At 50.4% G+C, this 22,968-nt stretch overlaps 1 protein-coding gene and 1 long non-coding RNA gene across 3 annotated transcripts in view; one reads left to right on the forward strand and one right to left on the reverse strand.

Moving 5' to 3' along the window:
• Positions 1-2,699, reverse strand: part of LOC143269684 (uncharacterized) — a 62,679-nt gene extending 59,980 nt beyond the window's left edge. The window contains exon 1 of the long non-coding RNA XR_013046262.1: positions 2,177-2,699. This is a non-coding gene — a long non-coding RNA (uncharacterized LOC143269684). The remainder of the gene's footprint in view (positions 1-2,176) is intronic.
• The window catches only part of Kcnq1 (potassium voltage-gated channel subfamily Q member 1), a 330,113-nt gene that overhangs the window by 196,269 nt on the left and 110,876 nt on the right, over positions 1-22,968 (forward strand). The gene's annotated exons all lie outside the window — the stretch shown is intronic.

The following is a 22,968-nucleotide window of genomic DNA, read 5'->3' on the forward strand; positions in this document are numbered from 1 at the left end:
CTATTTTTATCCAGTGAATTACTACTCCCTTTTATGCCAAGAATGGTTCCGCCAGACAACACTCATCCCCATTTTACAGAAAAGAGAGCATGGCCAGCCGGGAGGAACAAAATGGATGACTGAGATTTGCGCCCTGGCCTTGGTGATCCTTTAATCAACTCTGATCCACAGATGACAAAAATTTTTATACATTACTTCTCAAAATGTGATCCACACTCGCTAAAAAACAGACTCTTTATATTTCAGTCTTGATCCCTAACTCAGTCCATGCTACACTCACACTCAAAACCAACTTTAATTCTTTCTGGACTCCCGAGTCAGGTCCCTGAATATAGCTCAAAACCCTCAGTCTAGTCCCCAAAAGGGACCTGAGACTCTTGGATCTCGACTCAAAACCATAGGAAGGGATCAAATCCCAACGGAGAATCTGGAGGTAACTGGCAGTTCAACTCTGTTTCCTCACTTGGGTCTAACTAACTAATCCAGCATTTCTCAACCTGTAGGGCTCGGCCCCTTTGGGTCCAATGATCCTTTCACAGGGGTCACCTAAGACCATGGGAAAACACAAATATTTACATTACAATTCATAACCGTAGCAAAATTATAGTTACGAAGTAGCAACAAAAATCATTTTATGGTTGGGGGTCACCACAACATGAGGAACTGTATTAAAGGGTCACAGCATTAGGACGGCCAGGAAACACTGCAACCACTGCGGCCTCCACTGCCAGATCCCATTCCTGAACCACAATGGACTCCACACCTGAATGCTGACTCGCATCTCAACTCAGCTCCAGACTCAGAATCACCCGAATCCCTACTTAACCTCCAGTTGCGACTCTGCTCTGGGCTCGAAACCACCGTAAACCCACCCTCGCCCTCCCCACCCCCCACAAAACTCAGATTCAAGAGTCAGATCTCAATTCAGTTTGGAACTCAGAAATAACCAGCCTCCCCCAGACTCAGCTCCATGATACCCCTCCCTCCAACATGTGAGAGCATCCCAAATGAAGCCCCTCTTTTAAAGTCAGTCGCCATCTAGCAAGGCCACCAGACCTTGGCAAGGGCCACGCAGGGCTGCGAAGCTTGAGGTGCATCCAAACGGAGTCAGCCCCAGCTCGAGCGCGTTCAGACTCAGCCTGGGTCTCAGAACCCCACGGCCTGAGCCCGCGTCCCAGGCCACTCACCTTGAGACTCAATTGACCTCGGGACTCAACTGGCCTCAAGGCCACCCCCTGCCTCTGTGGTCAAGATGAAGATGGAATAGCGGCTGCGAAACGACGATGGAACCGCGGCCGCGAAACAAAGATGGAGCCGGGGCCGTGAAGCGAAGATGGAGCCGAGGCCATGAAACGAAGATGGAACCGCGGCCGCGAAACGAAGATCGAACCGAGGCCGTGAAACGAAGATGGAACGCGGCCGCGAAACGAAGATCGAACCGAGGCCTGGAACGCGGCCGCGAAACGAAGATGGAGCCGAGGCCGCTAGATGAAGATGGAGCCGCGAAAGCGCGGCACGGCATCACCTCAGCCTCTGGCCGACGGTAGTTGCCGCGTGGGGGCTACCAGCTCCACCACGTGGACCTGCCACTTGAGCCGTGCCAGGGAACAGCTTGGAGAACCACAAAGCAAGGGAAAGCACGCTGAGGAGAAGAGCGCACTGAGGGAGAACCATGCTGAGGAAAAAGACGTGCTGAGAACCGAGCTGAGGAGAGAAGCACTCCAGATAGAGCCACGCTGAGGAAAAGAAGCTCCTTGAGGAAAACGCACTGAGAAAGGCCCTGAGGGGACCCGGCTGACAAAAGAATGCTGAGAAGGAAAGGGGAGCATGCCAAGGGAGCCGACCACGCCAAGGGAGCCGACCACGCTAAGGGGAGCCGACCACGCTAAGGGGAGCCGACCGCGCTAAGGGGAGCCGACCACGCTAAGGGGAGCCGACCGCGCTAAGGGGAGCCGACCGCGCCAAGGCGAGCCGACCGCGCCAAGGCGAGCCGACCGCGCCAAGGCGAGCCGACCGCGCCAAGGGAGCCGACCGCGCCAAGGGAGCCGACCGCGCCAAGGGAGCCGACCGCGCCAAGGGAGCCGACCGCGCCAAGGGACCCCCCCCCCCACTGCCCCAGAGCAATCAGCGCCAGAGTGATCCCCACCAGAGTGATCAAAGCTGAAGGAAACCTCACCAGAGCCATCCACGCTTAAGCGACCCGAGCTGAGGCAGATCGGACCGTACCGAGGACCACCATGCTGAAACGGATGAGACCTCGCCACGGAGGTCTGTGCACAGGAGAAACACTGAGGAGGACCACCCAGAGCAAAGCACTCCGAGGAGAGCTGGTCAGGACTGAGGCGAACCGCGCTCTAGGAATCCGAGCTGAGGCACATCCAACCGAGTCGAGGATAACCACGCGGGGGCTGATGACTGATACGACCTCACCGTGGAGAACCGTGCTGAGGACGGACGCGCTGAGCAAAACCACGCGGAGAAGAACCACACTGCGGAGGATCACTCTGAGCAAAGCCCACAGAGGCTGACTGGACCGGAACCACGCGGAGGAGAAGCACACTGGAGTAATCCAAAATGAGGCAGACCACACCGGATCTGACTGGACCAAACAGAACCACCACAGGCTCTGTAGAGAAGCACCCTCGGGAAAAACGTGCTGTGCTGCTGCGGCCGCGACTGTTCTGCCTAGCGACCGTGGCCAGGCCACCTACCCAGACCTTGGTGACGTGGAAGCCACGGCACAGTTGATTGGACAGGTGTTGAGTAATGAGGGGAGATCTACCTCACGATTGGCTGAACACAGATAGCTCCGTGCTGCACATTGTTATTGGCTGAGGGGAAACAGCCTGATGTTTCCAGGGCTTGGATTGGGTGAGCCTGTCCATACGCTCTACCCTGCTGGGGTCTAAGGAGTATGGTCGCCCTACCCCCACCTGTCCTTCTAGCTGAGCCTGGAGCTCATGCCTCTGAATTGGTGTGAAACCAACCACAGTGTAGCGCCAAGGCGGATCCCTGAAACAGCCACTGTTTCTGAAAGGTTCCATGACCTAGGATGAGGGGCCTCTGGCCCTGGCCTGACCTTGGAATGCAAAAAACAATCCACCCTCACCACCCTCTCTGTCTGTCCCCCTCATCCTCCTGAGGCCGCCATGTTTTTGTTGTTGTTTTGGATTTATTGTTGTTGTTTGTGGGGTTTTGTTTAGTTGGTTGGTTGGTTTGGTCTGGTTTGGTTTGGTTTTTTCGAGACAAGGTTTCACTGTGTGTAGCCCTGGCTGTCGTGGAACTCACTCTGTAGACCAGGCTGCCCTTGAATTCACAGAGCTACACCTGCCTCTGCCTCCCTGAGTGCTGGGATTAAAGGTGTGCACCACCGCCTGCGGGGATGTTTGTTTTTCTTTGTTATCACCCAGGAAGGTAAGTCCTACTTGTGTGTAGCTGAAATGGAGGGGGCCCTGGGTCTGCCCAGGTCACAAAGCTAGGTAATGATAGACCTGAGATTAGACCCCAGCCACTCTACCTCACTCCAGATTCTCTTGGTTTGGGGTCCTGTCTCTGGAGTGTCCAGGATAGTTCCCACTCTGTCTACTTATTCATGCATCCATCCAGTCCACACAGTCTATGCACTGCCCTTGTGCCAGGTATTGAACTATAACCTGGAGAAACCTGACAAACTAAAGCCAAAATAGCAAATTTGGAGGACATACCACTTGCTTGGATTCGTAAGCAAGGCTGGGGGCAATGTGGACTTCCTGTGCAAATTGTAGTTTTAGCATGTGGGACTCTGAGTGTACTCTCCAAACCACCCCAGAATTGACTTCAAACGAGGGAGCTGAGAGAAGGGGAGGGAGAGCCAGTCCTGTGAGCAGGCCAGGGTGTGGTCATCTAAAGCACACAGAGGCCATACATCTTAACTGCTTTTGCTGAAAATATATGTCTACAAAAACAGCCAGGAATCTCTCTTGCCAAGGATGACTGACTGACTGGGTGAGGGCTTGGTGGGGTGTTTCTGTTTTTTGTTTTTCTTTCTTTTCTTTTTCTTCTGCTGTTACTGTTCATCTGGGGAAAAGAGAAAATGGTGTCATGTCCCCAGCATCAGGCAGTTCCTTTCTTACCCCCAGAAGCTGTGCCTAGCTCTACCCTACTTCCTGCCAGGCCACACATCTGCTTTGCCTTTCCCCTTTGGGCCCATTTCGAACATGCTACATTTGATTCAAAGGCCAGTCCTACCCTCATACCTAACTAGTGGTTTTCTTTTCTGCCTATCCCAGAGCAGATGTACAACTAATGCCACCACTCAAGGACCTGCCACCATCTTAAAATTCATCATTTCAGCTTTGAACTTGCATGTTGGAAGTGGAGCTTGGGCTCTTTGGCTGACAAACAGCCCCTTTCATCTGTCTTTGTCACCAAGATAGGTGACCAGCCACCTTCTTCCTGCTTCCTGTCATTGCCAACTTCTCAAATGACCTCTAAGAGGGCCAGCAGGCCCATGTGGGTGAACATGGTTATCATCTTCCTTAGCTGAGATCAGGAGGGGCCTCCACTTTCAGCACCAGAATCCTGTGTGTCTTGTTTCCCACTTGCCTGTTAGAGGTGATGTTTCTGGCCCACAGAGCAGCTAGGCCAGGCACCAGGAGCATGTGAGGAGGCCATGGGGCTCTAAATTGAAACCCTGCTCTTTGTGACTGCAGGCCTCTTTCCAGCTTATCTCTGAGGCCTAGGCCTTTGCCTTTTCTGGCCCAGGAGGCCAGGGATTTTGTTTGGGTCCCCTTCTTTTCAGCCTATTTCTTGCAGGAAAGGTCAGGAGGGTAGGATCCCCAGTTCTTTAGAGAGTATCCACAAGTTTCACCAAAACACAACTCCCAGTAAGAAATACAGGCACATTTTCAAAATGTTATGGATGTTCTTAATCCAAACCAAATGGGTAGACTTCTGCTGCCTAGGGGAGCTATGTCTTGTGGAAGTGCCCTAGTTGATCCTTAAGACCTTACTTGTAGTTTCCCAAAGGTCTTCTATTTTATTCAAATTTGTGAGTGAGCTGGAAAGCAAGGTCACGTAGAGCAATGAGCATCCTCCCAGGAGTCATGAAGCTTGATAGGGATTCTGTCTTGAGAATGGATTTTTTAGGGCTGGAGAGATGGCTCAGCCATTAAAGGCTAGGCTCACAACCAAAAATATAAGAGAATGGATTTTTTTTTTCCAAGACAGGGTTTCTTAATCTAGCCTTGGCTCTCCTGAAACTAGCTCTGTAGACCAAGCTGGCCTTGAACTCACAGAGATTTGCCTGCCTCTGCCTCCCAAGTGCTGGGATTAAAGATGTATGCTACTACCACTAGGCTGAGAATGGATTTTTTTTTTAAATCATAAAAATTGAGTTTATTTGATGTTATATTTAACAAAGTCTGGGTTCTAATTGTGTCTCTGGTCAAGACACACCCCACAAAGATTCATGAATGTCTATTGTCACTTTATAGATCTGGGCCCTCAGTTCTGTCCCTAGTCAGTGCCCTTTTGATGACTGGTAGACACCTCACCATACTTATAAGAAGTCTCCTTGGCTCAGTCTTAGAAATGTGTTAAGCCAAGAAACCTGTCCTTGTCCTTTGGAACATAGGCTCAAGGGACAAGACCTATGTACCCACACCACCACCTTCCTGCACACGGGGTGCTGTCGATCAACTAGTGCCGCCTGTCAGCTTGGGACGCCTGCTATATGCTCCCCAAGCCTGCCTCTCTATTCTTTGGGGGGGGGGGGGACTAGAGAGGAATAGAACTTGATACTGAAAGTATTTGTTTTCTCGCTGAGAGACAAGAGACATATAGGTGTTTCTGGAGAGACATGGGAGGACTGGGTAGACTTCAGGCTAGTGTGGAGGGAGATGGGGGCTGCAAGGCAGGCTGAGGCACCAAGGAATTTGGGGAAGAAGGCAGCAGTCATGGCCTTGCTGGGTTGCACTGTAGTCCCTTCCCAGGTCCAGGCTAGCCTAGGTGCTCTGTGACCATGGGTGTCTTCAGGATGTAGTGCGCCTACACTTGGTTACCTTCCAGGGGCTGAGGACTGGAGGGATAAGGATGCATGTGGCCGAGAGCCCAGCACCTGGTGCTTTGTGCTTGGGTTTCCCTGTGACAGAGGCAGGTCTTGTCCTCCTCCTGTATCTGGTTTATGTCATCTGGACATGGTGGGGGCTGGACTCAACGTTCCTTGTGTTCCCTCCAACTCCAACATTTGGGGTTCAAAAGGTTCCCTCACAGGCCTCTGCTCCCAAGAACACGCACGCATACACGCACGCACGCACAGCTGAAGAGAATTAGGCTGCAAACGGCCACTCGGCTTTTCTCTTGATTCCAAGGTATTTAGAGTGGGGGTGGGGGATTAGGGGGAGGAAGTTGCTGAGCTAATTCTTCTGCATTTGCCAGCACAGAAGTGCAGATGGGGCCCAGAGCACCATGGGGTCCCAAGGGAAACACCAGATCTCTTCCACACAGGCAAGGAAGGAAAAACGGCTGAAGTGGGAGCCCCTCACCCAAGCAACAACTCAGCAGGCCCTGGCCAAGGGATTCTGTGGGCCTCAATTCTCCCCACCCCCATCCCCAGAATCTAAGGAGGGAACCAGCTTCAGGCTCAGCCAGGTTCCCAAGTTATTGCTTTTCTCCAAAGCAGAGAGGCTCAGGACCACGTGGCTGCTTGGTCAGCCCATCTTCTGGGGAAAGGCCTAGCTGTATGTCGTGGTCCAAAGTGAACAATAACTTTGGGTTATCCGTGAGTGGCTGGTGCAAGGCCAGAAAACCCATTCTTAAGGCTAGCCCTTGTGGCCTTGGGTCCACAGTCTCCACAGGCTCTCCTCATGTCCCTGTCAACACTCACACATGTACATGTAGACACACACACCCCACTCTGCTGACCTACGTGAGCTCTCTGTAATCCTCCATTTAGTGGCTTCTTAGCTGACTTTATAGTCCATGTGTTTGCTGTAGAACCTTCCTCCTCCTATGGCCTCTGTGTCTCTTGAGCCTGTATTCCATCTGGATCTCCCCACCATTCTGTGTCTTTTTGGATTTATTGACACCTCCTCAACCCCACCAGTCCTTAAGGTGCACAGACCTGCTTTTCTCCTACAGATGTTGGCCAATATCCCAGTGACCTCTGACCCCAATGCTCTACATCCCTTCCACAATAAGCAGGCTCTGGACATTCTGGGCCCTGAAGGCACAATGAGCAATTTTTAAGGGGCTCTTGAGAAGGAACTTTTCTAGAAGGATCTCTCTGGCTATCAGATGGAAAGACTGAAGGATGTGTTCAACAGGTTCTGTGGGAGATATGTCTTTCTGCAGTGGGAAAGGAGGGAAGTTTAGAGGAAGGTGGAATCTATGGAAGTGTGAAGGGAGCAGACTAGGAATCTCCTCCTGAAGAGATGGCCTAGATTAGACTCCGTAGCTGAGGTTGGACTTTCAGCCCATTTGTGATGTTGTAGCAGTGGGCAAGCCTGTAGGAGAGTAAGGGCCAGGTGTCAGAGCTGCATCTTAAGAAAGCCATGGCCAGGGGCTGGAGAGATGGCTCAGCGGTTAAGGGCACTGGCCACTCTCCTAGAAGACGTGGGTTTAGGACCTACCTGGTACTTCATAACTATCTGTAACTCCCAATTCCAGGGCATCTGTCACCCTCTTTGGCCCCCTCAGGTACTAAGCATGCATGTGGTACACAGACATACACGCATGTAAAATATCAAGTATAATAATTATTTTTAAAAAGAAAGCCACAGAGAGTTGCACACACACACACACACACACACACACACACACACACACACACACACACTAGCATGCCACTATGGTGACAACTCATAGTTACAGAGCACCCCATGAACATAGCCGGTCAGTGTCTCCATTCATGTCTTTGCTACACAGAGCCAGAGGTGAGGCACAAGTTTAGGGCAAGTACAGCTTGACAGGCCTTGATCCTGCCATTTAGGGTAGCCCAGGATCCAAGTCAGTCTTGGGACCTCAAGGCACTCTGCAGTGAACTGCTAGAGGACATACTGTTAGGTGATTATGCTACATTAGGGCTGGTGCTGGCCTCTGTACATGGGAAGATTTAGTTACTACATCTGGGGTCGTCGATAACTCAAGGCCGAGGGTGGGGGGAGTGGGGGGGGGTTGGAAGTCTGGCATTCAGGCAATCTCTGTGAGTGGCAGCATGGAGTGTGGGCACTTCCCATGGGGAGGGCAGCTGTCCTGTATATGTTTGGACATTGCACAGCCAAGCCTTGATTAGGCCAACCCAGCTCTCCCTGAGCCCCTGCTGCGACACGGGTTAATGCTGCAGCTGTCTCCCGGCACCTGCCTAGGGCCTGGTTACATGCCAGGCACTGGGGATGGGAAAACGAAGGGATCCAGGCCCTGCCAGACCCACCACCACAGGAGCCTTTTCTGCCACCATCTTCTAAGAGCAGTAGTCTCCCAGGATGCCTCTGAAACTCAGAGTGTTGCTATCCCCTCTTCCTGCTCAGGTCTGTCAAGTTCACAGCCCTACTCAGTAGGGAACTGGCCCCCATCCTGCCCTCTGAATGTTACCATTGCTGGGGCCACCCCTGGGCGCTCTCTGAAGTCCCCAGAAACATGTCAACAGGAAGTGCCACCCCTCTGCTGTATTTAGCTGGTCTTGCAGTATTAAAGGGCCCTCCGTGGTCTTTGCAGTAAGCATAGATGTTCACTCTCTCAGAGAGCAACCCCCTCCCCACTGTGTGCTCTTAGAGAGCAAGGCTGCTGAAGTGACTAGGCCTCTGGTAAATATCAAGTGCAGAGTGACTGGCCCCAAAGGGCCAGAGAGAGCCTGGTGAACATGTTTCACTGAGCCAGGCAGGCTCAGAGGGCGGATGTCATTTGGACAAAAAAGATAAGAATGGGAAGAAAGCCTGACAATGGCCATGGTGCTTTTACAATGTGTCTGTGGGGTCTTTGACACCTCCCCTCCCCCCCCCACACTCACATACTTCAAGAGTTTAGGAGCTGGGAGATGGCTCAGTCGGCAAAGTGCTTGTCATTCAAGCTTGAGGACCTGAGTTAAGATCCCCAACACCCACATGAAAGCCAAACATAGCAGCACATCTATAGTCCCAGCACTGAGGTGGTGGGGGCAGACAGAGCCCTGGAGCTCACTAACTAGCCCAGCTAGCTGAACTAATGAGCTCCATGTTCCATAAGACTCTGTCTCAAAAAATAAAGTGGAGAGCAACTGTGGAACACAACCAACACTAAGCCAGGCCTTGACATACACATGCACATACATGCAAACCCACACGAATATCACACACACACACACACACACACACACACACACACGGCATTTGCTTCCTCTCTACTTAGTTAGGGTAGACTGAATGATTCCATTCTAACAAGTGGAGGGAACATGGGCAAAGGCCAGCTCATAAAAGGTCTTACAACTTTCTCTTCGCTCTCCCTCCCCGGGATGGCTGACTCTTACAGAAGCCAGCTGCCATGTTGTAAGAACACCCAAGCAACCCTGTGGCCAGATACCAGTGAGAAAGTGTTTAGGTGTCACAAAGGCACAGAGGCAGAGCCAGAGGCAGAGATCACACCCTGAACTGGGCCCTTCAGGTAATTCCAGAAGTGCCAACTAGTGCCAGGCTTCATCACTACAATTTCACAAGCCAGCACTGCCCAGCCAGGCCACCAAAGATCCCTGATCCACTGACCCTCAGCCCTGTGTCAAACTGTGACATTGTGGGGTAACTTGTGAGCCAGCAATAGCTGATCCCTACCGGTCTCAGCCCAACTGCTGATGGAGCAGAAAGTGGGCTCACCTGTCCGTCAACTTTCTTTAATTGTAGACAGCTCCCAGGAATGTAGTACCTGGACACCAGCAAGGGTGCTGAGTCCAGCAGCACAGCTCCCTAACCTCATGCATCATGCTTCTGCTCTGATGCAGGTTGTCTGTCCTCCAGAACAATACAGTCTCCCCAGCTCAAGAACTCCAGCACAGATCCCAGCCTGGAAACCCAAGTGATCCAGGCAGGAATGATGTAGGGGCAGTAGGCTTGGAGTGGGGAGAAGCTGGCCTGTGACAGTATAATAGGAGACTTTTTCTCTCATAGAAAATCTCCAAGTTTAGTTCCTTGGGATATGTTCAAACCAAGGAAAGTGCCTGCAAGCACTGGGAAAGAGGTCCTCAACAGCCAGCTCTGGCCCTTGTTTGTTTACTATGCCCAGGAATATTGAGTCAGCCACAGAATGAAGGGAGCAGGGGAAAAAAAGAAACTACAAGTAGATGCAAGATGAAAGGGTGTGTAGGGTGGGTAGAGAATGCCACCAAAGCCCCCTCCCAACCCCTTCTTTCCTTGGGTCTGTGCTGTAAACAGGAATTGTCTCTGTCTTTGAACATTGCTGGAGTTGTGTGTGTTGGGTGAAATTCCCTTAGAGCCCATGGGTAAAGAATGTAGAGCTACTGCTGTTTTCTGTATTACTCTCAACCCCACAGGACTGTGACTCTATTCCTCACCCAGAAGCCCCTGTCACCAAAGCCTCGCCCTCAGCCATATTTTGGGCGATTTGGCTTGAAGGTCCAACTTGAAGCCCCCACAAGACTTTCAGAACATCTGGGATCCAGAAGAGCAAATGGACAGACCCACTCCAAATAGGTCAGACAGGTAGAAGGCTCTGGAAGGTTTTGTGTACAGAACCAGGGACCAGCTGTTCTTTCCTTGCTAGTATGCAGTTTCATGTGAGAAACACAGTCCCTGCTTGGTGGCAGCTTCTTCTGTGGAAGGCACTGAGCCCTTGTGTGTCATTCCCCAGAATTCTGATTTGGGACCAGATGACTATGTATTGGCTCCTGAAGGTCGAGGGGATAACTTCTAACCTTTTACAGTGCCAGGTCCCCAGGGGCTAGGTCTCTGCTCCCAAGATGTCTTCTGCAAATGGCCAAGATGAAGGGCCTCAGGATACTCTTCTGGGTCACATGACACTCTGTTCTATAACTTCAGACTAGAGGCTGTTGAGAATCATTCCTCAGTAGAAAGAGGATGCCCCTTTATTTAAGCTCTGGCTGCTAGAGCTAGGTGATAGAACTCTGACCCATCCTATAGGGTTCTCTGCCTTCCTGGTGTTCATGCCTGGCCTGCAGCATGCCTAAGAGGGACTTGGCATAGTTAACTGGCATCTCTAAAGTCTCCTGCTGCTGGTGTCCTGATCAGCTACCTGCTCTTCATTTTCTTTTGAACCCCTTCAGGGCTCCCAGAACCCCCAGAAGAAGCGCAGGCAATCATTTTCAGAGACCTCTATGTGGGCACTGTATGGAAGGGAGAACAGGGAAGACTAGACCCAGGGCCTCAATTTTTGGCTCTTGGTCCAGGACTAAAAGCCTCAGGGCAGGAGATGGAGGAAACCCTATCCTTCGCACTAAGGCAGCAGAGAACCCAATTCTTATGGAAGGCTCCATCACTCTGTCCCCGCCCTAAGCCAAAGCCTTTCTTGGGACACATCAATAGCAGCCAATATTTTAAAGAAGTGACAGGTTCGGAGCCTGGTGACGGCTGGGCTGCTCGAGAACATGGCTGGATTTACGTCCTCAGCAGAGCACCCGGTCACCTTTCCCTACCCTAGTGCAATCTTTTTTTGGAAGCCCTGCTGGAAAATCTGAATCTTGTGAGCCATCAGCTGTTTATAATCAGAGAAGCATATGTTTAAAAGAGCTGAGGGGCCTTATAAACGCCGTGTGCAAATTACCTTTGGGGCTGCCTGCCCCACCGCCCCTCCCCGAGGCTGCCATTGCTGGCGAGGGCTCAGTGTGCTGCGCAGAATTAGCTGTAACCCCATTGTGGCATGGGGTCTGTTTAGCTTTAGTCACGTCAGCTTGGCCCTGGAGCGTGGGAGCCTCCATCCCTGCTGCACAGCTTCCCGCCCCCACCCCAGCCCAGCCCCAGCTGCAGAGCACTGCTGGCTCCAGGCTCCTGTGCCTTCGCCGCCGCTGCCGCTGCCGCCGGCGGCGTGAGAAACAGCAAACCTGAGAGCTGAGGAGCAAGCCATGGGTGGAGGCTCAGCCCCAGAGCTTGAGGGGGCCTCTTGGACGCCTGAATCTAGGAGCACCTGGAGCTGGGAGCCACTCAGGGCCTGCTGTGGGGCTCCACTCCTGTGGGACTATTTTTTTTTTAATTGTTTTGTGTTTTTTGATTTACATTTTTGTTTTTTGAACAGCTTTCTTAAGATAGAATTCACATACCATACAATTCACCTACTTGAAGTACACAATTCAGTGGCTTTTAGTTTATTGGCTTTTAGTTTATTAGTGATGTGCAACTCTCACTCTGTCTAGTTCTAAAACATTCTCTCATCCTTTATCTATCACTTCCTATACCCCATCCTACTCCCTCGTCCTAGACATATACAGGTCAACTTTACGTCTCTATAGTTCACTATGCTCTGGACACTTCCTGTAACTACAGTCATATGTTACATGCTCTCTTGAGTCTGGCTTCTTTCACCCAGCATCATGTTTGTGAGGTCCACTTCATGTCGAAGTAAATGGCAATGCTTCATTGCTTTCTATGGCCATATAATATCCCATCGTATGGAGAGACCGTATTTATCCATTGATGAATGTTTGGTCTCGTTCTACCCTTCAGTTGTTCTAAATAATATAACCATCAACATTTGGGCATTTTGTGAACATGTATTTTCATTTGGGTATCCACCAATTAGTAGAACTGCTGGATCTCAGAACACTCCGGTGAGCCTTTGAAGGAGCCACCAAACTACTTCCGAAACGGTTTCACCTCTCACACTCTACCAACAGTGTCTGAGGCTCCCATGCCCCGAGTCCTCACCAGCACTTGCTTTCTGTTCTTACTTTGCTAGTGGGTGTGAAGTGATATCTTTTGGTTTTGCTTGGCACTTCCTAGAGGGTTAATGACAGAGAGGGTCTTTTCATGGGTAGACATTTGTATAGCGTCTTTGGAGGAATATCCACTCTGATTGGTCATTTGCTTTTTGTTGTTGTTGTTGTTATAAAGCATTTGTTCTTCTTAGTCTACATACAGATTTTAATATTCTAGACAAAGCTCCCTTATCAGATATATTTCCTCCAATTTTGGGGGTTGTCTCTTCACTTTCTTGTTTTTATTTTTTTGTTTTTAAGAGGGTCTCATGTAGCCCAGGCTGGCCTCAGATTTGCTGAACTTGAACTCTGACCCTCCTGCCTCCAACTCCCAGGTGCCAGAATTGCAACTATATAGCTGAGGTTTTATTTTTTTCACTTTCTTTTTTAAATGTTTTAAATTTATATTCATTTATTCATTGAGTGTGCGTATGCGTGTGCGTGTGTGTGTGCGTGCGTGTGTGTGTGTGTGTGTGTGTGTGTGTGTGTGTGTGTGTGTGTGATGCCACAGCACACATGAAAGTCAGAAGACAACGTGGAGGATTCAGTTCTCTCCTTCTGTCGTGTAGGTTCTCAGGTTGTCAGGCTTGGGGACAAGCACCTTTACCAGCTAAGGCCTCTTACTGGCTCCTTTTTACTTTCTTTATAGTATACCTTACTAATGAAACTTTATCTGTGATAAAATCCAACTCATCGTTTTCCGCCCATATTACCTGTGTTTGGTATCATATCTAAGTAACAGCATACACAGCCAAAACCAGAAAGACTTACCCTCCATTTTCTTCTAAGAGCTTTAAAGTGTTTACTTTTAAAATGTTGATTCATTTTTAATATGTGGTGTGAGGTAAGGGAACAACTTTATTTTTTTTTTCATGCAACTACGCAGTTATTCCAACACCATTTATTGAAAAAAAAAAAACCAACTGTTTTCTTTCTCCATTGAATGATCTTAACACCCTGTGGGCTCTCAGAGGAATGAGTGACCAATGTGAAGGTTTACCTCTGTCTGGGGATCTGTCTTTATAGCAGTACCACATTGTCTTTATTTTTGTAGCTCTATACAAAGTTTGAAATCAGAAAGTGTGAATTGTCCAATTTTGTTCTTCCCTGTCCAAGTTATTTGGGCCTGTTGAATTCTCATGCAACTTTCAAGATCCACCAGTCGATTTTTACAGAGAAGTCTGCTGGGATTCTGAGGATTGTTTGATCCTGACCTTAAGTTGGAGAGCATTGCCACTTTAACAGTATTATGGGTATCTTCTCACTGTATTGTAGATACTTATAGTTTTCTTGCAAGAACACCTTGCCATCTTTGCAGTATCTCTTCCATAATCCCTTTTGTTGGTCCTGTGAGGCTTTAGTCTGTGGTAACTAGTAGCATTCCTTCCTCTCCACAATCCAGGCCTTGCCAGCTCTCCAAGCCAATCTCCATGCTACTTCAGGCCACACTTCCAAGCCCTATTGCATCTGCCATACTTATGCATGGTCTCCATTGCCTCACTGTGCAGTCTGCTGCCTGCCCTGACCAGGTTTCTCATACCCTCAGACCTGCCAGGAATGCACTCTCCCTTGTCCATAAGCTTCATCAAGTGGCACCAGCAACTTGAATCAACCTCCTGTCGAAGTACTTCTCCCTGTGCCTTGATGTCCTCTGCCAAGCGTGTTTCCCTTAGACTGACACCCCCTAAGCCTGGGGTGTCTCCACTCTACTGTCCACCTCTGTACCCTACACTCCAGCTCAGAGCCCAGAGATCTGTGGTTGGAATTGAGCTGTCTCCTAGATAATCGTTTTATCACATATCTCCATGATAGATAAATAGTCCTTTAGTACCAAGCCAGGCATCTTGGGGCCTCACCGCCAGAGAAGCAGGACTTTGGCAGCTTACAAAAGGAATTTGATTTTTCAAATTTCCTTTCAACTCAAGGGTCTCAAATCCAGTCTACAGACTTATGGTGGGGGCAGGGTCCTGGCACTGCTTCTGAGGAGGGCGCCTTTGATGGGGAGGCAGAAACAGCTCATGGTACATACTTGCCTGGAACCATGGCAGGTAGCAGGTGGCCAAGGGCTGTTCTCCTGAAGCTATCCCCATGGACAGCAGGGTCATTTCATTTGGACTAAATTGGATCACAGCCATCTGATATAATCCTGCCTCACTGGGTCTCCCTCCCCATATGCATACAGAGAAAATACTGCCTGTGTCTCTTGTCCCCAGACAAACAAGAAAAGAATCAAGACCCAAAGAGATGAAAGCTTTAGAGCTTCTTGGGAGTTTGGGGGAAAGCTTTGTGCTTGCATTTTTTTTTTTTTTAATGATACTGGGAATTGAATCCAGGACCTTGTGCACTCTAAAAAACCAATCATTCTACTCTGAACTGTGGACCCAGCCCCATGTTACATTTTATTTAAGTCCTGAACATTTGCTTGCTTCCTTCATTCGATCATGAACTCTATGCTTTTGAATATTTTCTGTGATTCCAGCCCTCTGCTAGGTGTGGGACTGTTGTTATGGAATGAACTAACACTTGTGACCTCTGCCCTGGGGAAGGCAGAGTCCAATAGGGCAATGTGGCCTCAGAGAGAGCACTATACTCCCTTCTGAGACTAGGTGAGGCAAAAGCAAGAGTCCCAACTGCAAGATATTGTGCTCACTGTAGCCCCTGGAAGACTGTGGGAGTCCCGGGACAGAACTATAGGAAACAATGGGAAGTATTCTGGAGTGCAGACTTGCCCCCCCCCCTGCTTCTGTCCTTAGCCACCAGGCTCTGTGCTTCAAGATGGACTAGGAAGCCCATAAACTAAACTCTGCTGTCTTAGCTTTGATCTCCAACTCCTCAGATGACGTGGTTTGGGGACCCTTGGAGGCCTCTACTGATCCTGGAATGTGAAGATAAAGCCAACTGAGAGGCCCCTAGCCCCTCTCAGCCTGCAGTGGGAGCCTCCTCTGGATACCCCAACCCAGTCCTCCCCCTGGAACAGCCACACCCAAAGGCTCAGATGCCAGAGTACATGACTCTCAGGGCCTCCTGGAGTGGAGTGTTCATGTTATCTGTGTTATTTCCTGCATGGCCTCTGAACTGGACATCTGAGGAGTTGGAAAGATTGAAGGACCCAGATTCTTCTTTTTTACTCTTATCCTTCCCCCCTCCCTCTTCGTCAGAGGGAATTGGCTCTCTTAAAGACATCTATCTGAGTAGTCCATAGGGTGGATGGAGTCCTAGCAAGAATGAGAGGCCCACTTATGCAGCTGTGGTGGCGGCATGAAGCACCCAGGAGGCAGTGAGCTGATGGCGCTCAGTGAAATTAGCACTTTTGTCAGGCATCAGGTATTGACAATATTTAAATTAAGAATTAATAAGACCCCAGAGAATGGCCAGGACTCTACCTGAGTTGCAGCCTCCATGGACTGAGTGGCCCGCAACCTCCACTGCACTTGGTAGCCAGGGCCTGCCAGACCTGCATTCCGCGCCTCCCCTCCCCCAACTGCCTTCTGGATGAGTTCCCTGAGTCACATTGTTCACTGAGCTCTGTCGGCCTTCTGGGCTCTTCCTCTGCTGCTCACTGTAAAACCTCTCCATCATCTTTTCCGCTGTGGTTTTATTGTTTCGTTTTATTATTCCAACTATATTAAGTTGGGAAGAGCTGCAGGAATTATTTCTGCCCACCCTCACCCGACTCCAAAGCAAGCCTTGGCCATTGGAGATAGTGATAAATCACCCTGGTTTCCTACTTTCTCTAATTCAACTTCTCTGGCTCTAGGCTGGTCTAGAGATCAGTTACTCTGTTACCCCAGAACAGGTCCCCAGTTTCCCCCTCTCCCACCCAGAAAAAAAGGAAGGGAAGAAAAGAAAAAAAAAAAAAAAACAGCCCAGATCTCAAAGATCACATGCTCTTCCTGGAAGCTGTGCTGCAGGCTCTGTGGGCCCCTGGCTGAGTTGGGGCTCCAAGAGAAGCCAAGACCCGGGTGAAGGCCGGGGAGGAATCTGGGCTCTTTTGGCTGCTGGTGAGATTATCCATTAAATCCATATTCCTCACTGTAGAGTTCACGGATTCAGAGAATATGCCGTATTCGAGCCGTCTAACGTTACTGCAATATTGCTTCCAGATGAGCAAACACCCGCTTGCAGCCCAGCCCTGAGATGCACGATGGCCCGATCAGGGGCTCGGCACCAAGCCTTTGTTCTGTGCTTGCCTGCTGCCCACTCCCCACCAGCTCGCTCAGGAAACTCCAGACGCCTGCCACTCAGAAATGTGTGAGATGCCTCAGGGCACCCAAGTGTGTGGCCCCACCCTCAAGCAGCCTCTGTGTCCAGGGCCCAGGCTCTTTTCTGTACTATCTTGCCAGCAAGCTCTGTTCTGAACAGGGTATAGGTCTGTGTCTATGGAGTAAAGGAACTGGGGGACATCTTTGTTGTCCACCTGTCAGGAGCTGAGTCCTGTAGAAGCATTCCAGGCCTCCATCTTGCAGATGGGTGGGCTTCATGTTCTTTATGGCACCCTCTTTTCGCAAAAAGGGAGACACCCCTGGCAGAGGTAACCGTGCTCCCAAAAGCACAGAGTGAGTTAGTCAGTCATCACTAGCTTCAGACAAAGTGGTAGCATACGGCTTTTGAGGCCAAGGGCAAGGAGCAGGCAGGGGGAAGACACCAGCAGCTGCCAAGTGGGTCACTGTCTTTCAGATGACCAATGCCTCTCTTATGCAACGGCATGGTTTGGACAAGGGTAACTTGCCTTGCAAGACCTTAAGACTCATTTCTGGGCCTTCCACAGCATGTGCTCCCATCTTGTCAGCATCACCGCACTAAGGTGGAAAACTCAGGGGTGGGGCATTGGAGGAAATGGTTGGATGGGGGCAGGTTATCACACACAGCTCATAAGTGCCAGCAGTCCTCATACTTGGTTGTTGGCACCAGTGAAAAAGACCTCAGGGGAGGGGACCAGCAGTAACACTGCTGAGTGGCACTGAGCAAGGATAACCTTGAGCAGATTTGGTCCCAGTATCACACATACCTCTCTTCCCTCTTCCTATAAGCTCTCCACATGGACACTTTATTGCCCAGCTCAGGATACCCCAAACAGACACACAGCCAGGAAATGGCTAACCAGAGTATGCCCTGGAGCCTCTCTCTGGATCCTTCCTGTCCAGTGAGCTCAGGACAGTCCAGGCTGGAGATATCTTCGGGTCTTGGGGTAGATGCTGGGAAGAAGAGGAGCAGGCAGAGAAGAAGAAAGAGGCAGGAAGGAGAAGATTAGGCAGGCTGAGGCTGAGCAGGGGAGGTGAGCATAGGCTTTGGAGACTTCAGATCCCCCTAGCAGCTCGTCAGGTGATGGGCAAGCTCAGAGGGAATCCCTGCACTCTCTACAAGGTGCAGCCCTATATGAGGGCCTAGGAAGCAGACCCCCCAGAGATTTGGATTGCTAGCTTCAGGGAGATGGTGCCATCACACCAGAGCACCAACACCCAAGTCTATATTCTACTCCACTCTCCTAAAGTCCTTCCCTAGCCCTGCCAACCCTGGGCCCTGGGGCACCCCTTGCTCAAACTAAAGAGAATCTCTCTAGAGGGCTAGAGTCACCAGCTCAACCAGTATGGGAAATTCTCTTAGGATACCTACATGTCACACCTTGTCCCTCTGGCTACCTTCCACTTGGTCTTTTGCATAAAGGTCAGCTAGCCAGAGAAGCCCATACCCTCTTGAAACAGCCTTGGCTTGAGTGCCTCCAGCCTCCTGGGTTGGGGAGCAGCCACATGGGACATAGCTCCAGTGATTCAATGATCAGTGACAGCTTGGGCAAGAACCACACCAATTCAAACCATAAAACTGCCCCCCCCCCCATGTCTTAGCCAGGCCTCTCAAGCCAACCTGTTCAGTGAAGGATGGTAGCCAAGAGAATGTCACTCTCCACCCAGATGATACAGTTCATATTGGAATACCTGAGATAAAACAAGGCTCCCTTGACAACCCTCAAGGCTACAGTTTTAGGATTCATTCTCCACCCCCATAAAAGTGTATTTCAGCTGCACCCTGCCTCTGACCCCTCTCACACCAATGGTTCCCCACACAGTTATGGGGGCACTGACCAGGCTACAGAGGCGGGCGTCTAGTCCCAGACCACCTCATTTATTTTGGAGCCTAGGACCACATTAGTAGTGGTCTATTTGTATTACAGTTTTTTTTACCTTTGACCATAAGTAACTCCTAAGTGATGTGATCCTCTCCATGGCAGACTCAGTGGCTCTGTCACTAGGGAAAGAAGTCACGAACAAGGCACAAAGCTCAAGAGCCAGACAAAGCATGGTGGATGAGGACACATGGCAGGAAGACTGTCATAAGTTTGTGGCTCTCCTGGTCTGCAGAGCAAGTTCCAGGCTAACAAGGACTACAAATCAAGACTCTCTCTCACAAGCACTCAAAATAAAATAAATAAATTCTAAAGACCCTCAGCTTCTCCCTCCCAGGTCAATCTGAAAAGCTGGGAGGCAGCGTCAGATGGTGGAATCTGTGGCTAGCTTAGGCAGCAACAGCAGCAGGCTGACCTCTGATCAGACACTCAGGTCCCCTCCCCCCCTCCCCCCCAGGGGCTCTTCAGGATAGGGCAAGTGCCCCTCCCCCATCACCAGTCCAGTTTGGGCCTCAGGGCCCAGCTTCAGGTATCTATCTAGTGCTCCTGAGGAATAGCTAGGCAGACAGTTCAGCACAAACAACTTTAGTGCAGGCCTAGTGAAGTTCTACAACCTGTCTCCCAGTATACCTTATCTTAAAGGCTTCCTAAGTCACCAGCCTTGCAGCTCCAGGACTCCAGACTCCTGGCTTAGGTAGGGGCACATGGGAAGACCCTCCGTGGAAAGGGGGTTCATGGAAGCCAGTTGCTTCTGCTGAGTGGAGTGGAATTGGATGGCCCACACTGGTCCTGGTGTTTCTAGTTTAGAACAACCACTCTATTTCCGTGTTCTGAGGGAGCCATAAGCAGCCTGGAGCAAGCACTACGTGCGTCCTGCATATTGGGCAACCTAGGGCGTGGCCTCTGGCTCCAGTCCAGACATGCAGTCCAAGCTCAACAAATCCCCACTGAGCAAGTCCAGGAATCTGGATGTCAGGTGGGGAACTATTTGGTGGGCCCCCCAATCAGCTGGCTAACTACCAAACGACAAACTGAAGACTCTCACCAAACATGAAGCCTCCGTAGCTGCCCGCCCTTCTCTCTCTGCTTGTTCACTGCAGCAAGGGTGGGGCTTCAGAGACCCTGGTCATTGTTGGAAATCATTGTGTGTTCCTTTCTCACTTTCAGCAGAGCAGTTACACGGGTCCCTACAGAACATTGCAGAGTATGACCAGCAGTGACTAATGCCGTTTAGGGGATGGGGAGGAAGATGGCCCCAAAGTGAGTACGTGGACAGACATGTCCTCACGTATTTAATCACAGCCAACCCTGCATTTGCTGTATATTCAGTCTCTCCTCAAATCTTTATCCAGCTAGAGGAAGCCATGTAGCAAGAAAAAATGGTGACTTGCAGGCAGCCAAGCAGAATTCCCCATTTTTTTTTCTCTTTTGACCAGGGCAATTAAACATGACTTTTCATACCAGGTCTGACACTAGGGCAGGTAAGAGAGGACAGACCCAGGAAGTCATTGCTTCACTATCACTATCACTATCACTTCACTATCACTTCCTAAACTGCCCCTGCTTTCAGTAACAGTTTTCAAGACCATGCTGCTGGCTCTCCTACTTTGTTTAAACACAAGATCTTGTAAGAGTAGACGAGAAGAGACTTGGGTAGCCAGGAGTACTGTGAGCAGCAGTGGGGGCAATGGAGAGCCAGGAAATGGAGGGAGAAGATGAAAAAAGCCACTCTCTATGGGCTGAGACCTGTGAACCTATCTGGACCACAAGGGTAAGCACCCTTAAATACCTGCTCACTTGTCCCAGGTCCCCCAGGGTCTGTTCCCTTAGAGACATAGCTTGGCACCCTAGTTCTTTAAAACAATTCGAGTGTGTGTATGTGGACACCACAACATGTATATGGAGGTCAGAGGACAGCGGTGGGAACTGGTTCTCTCTTTCCACCATGTGAGTTTTGGAAATCAAACTCAGGTCATCAGGTTGGTTGGCAAGTGTCTTCACCCTCTGAGCCATCTCAGTGGCCCTGACATCCCAGTTCTTTAAGGATCATGGGGAAAGAACTAAACTTGGCTGTGTTGTCTTGTTTCTGAGTCTGGGAAGGGCTCATTTGCTGAGAAAGTAAGTCTTGTTTTATTCTGATGACAGGGCGTTGCCTCGGGGTCCCACAGCTCAAGGTCTATGGGACTGCTCCCTCCAGGAGTTGTGCACTAGATTGACATGGGACATGCCCCATCCTGGCCTCCCTTCTCAGGTGAACTCCCAGCTGACAGGACTGACATGCTCCATTGTGACTTAAACCCTTCGAGGACTCTCCCTGTCCTCGGGGAGGAGGCTGGGAGCCCTGCTCCAGCCAGGCATGTCTTCATCTTGCCTGCCTTCCTTCCAGCTTCCTCTGCATCTCCTCTCCCTTGGATTACCCTTGCATGCCCTGACCTCCCTGGTGCTGCCATACCTGAGGCCTGAAGAGCACCATACTCAGAGAGCCTTCTACAGCCCTGGCCCTGGCTAAGCCCCTTCCTTCTGTTTGCTTACATGTCATTTCTCTTGACTTTCCACCCATGGTTGGACCTGGGTCCCTCAGGATCCAGGACCACATTCATTGTTCTGATAATTCTTCTACCTCATCCCTCCAGGGTTCCAGTTTTCCAACTCACTAGAGGGTCACTGGGAGAAGCTCTAGCATGTTAGATAGTACAGGAATCTTTGACATGGATGGCAAAAAAAAAAAAAAAAAGGACTCAGGACAAGCCACATTTCTCTTCCCCATATTATTTTTAGAGTTGGTGGTGTCCCTTGCCAGGTGTAGTGGCACACACCTTTAATCCCAGCACTCAGGAAGCAGAGGCAGGCAGATCTCTGAGTTTGAGTCCAGCCTGGTCTATAGAGTGAGTCCCAGGACAGCCAGGGCTACACAGAGAAACCCTGTCTTGAGAAATAAAAAAAGAAAAAAGAAGAAGAAGAATCAATGGTGTCTCCAAGGCATGTGTGTGCTGGCTGCTCTCATGCCTGGCCTATTTGCATACACAAGCACAATTTCCCTGGCTCAATTGCCTTCTGGGGCCAGGTTGAGGTCAGGCCTCCTTTAAGCTAAACCCATACTGGCCTTGTGTGGGGACAGATGAAGGCCAGGAGGAGGCTGTTGGCCTTGGGAAAACTCCCAAAGCAGAGGCAGCCCCCGAAGGTCACCTGGCTGCCTCTGCAAAAGGAATGGGACCCAGGTTGGCCAGAACCTACATGTTGTTAACCTCTGCATGCCTGGAGCCCGGAACCCCACATCCTCTTTCTTTAAGAAATTACATTGGAGATATCAACCTGAGGGCCAGTGTCTCCCCAGCCACTGAAAATGGGAACTAAAGCATGCACTACCTGTGGCCATTTCCTCCTTAAACAGGCCTGTATGAACTCCAGAACCCAGGAGCTCCAGCCAATTAACACTTTCTCTCCCTGTCATTCAAGTGCTCCTTTCTTCCCTCTGCTGATAGAAAGTTGTGACTCTGGATCATATGTGCTCATTGCTCCCCCTACGCCCATTTCTCTTATTGAGTTACATTGGGTTGGGAATGGGCCTTGCTGACAGTTGGGGCCCAGTCTCTGAGACTTACCTGGAGTCACTTGCCACCTACCTGTCTGCTCACCACATCCCTTTGGTGACCACCTTTGTCCCTCGCTGTACAGGGAGACCCCTTCAGTGGGGCTTTCTTGAGGCACTCATCAGCCTTGGCTCCACTGCTTCAAGGACTCCCTCTCTGTTAACCTAGGAGGTCTCACACCATCCACGTCACCACAGAAAGTGTACCAGTACTTCCCTGATCCCATACATTGGCTACCTTGCCTTCACAGGCTCTCACAGCCAGAGGCATCCTGGGAAGATGGCTGCTGTGGGGAGGGTTTACACACAGTGTCCACTGCCCAGCTTGAGTACTGAAGAGAGTCAGGGAGTAGGAGTTTCTGCAGGCAG

Source organism: Peromyscus maniculatus, chromosome 1 (genome assembly GCF_049852395.1).
Source record: "Peromyscus maniculatus bairdii isolate BWxNUB_F1_BW_parent chromosome 1, HU_Pman_BW_mat_3.1, whole genome shotgun sequence".
Classification (NCBI taxonomy): Eukaryota; Metazoa; Chordata; class Mammalia; order Rodentia; family Cricetidae; genus Peromyscus; species Peromyscus maniculatus.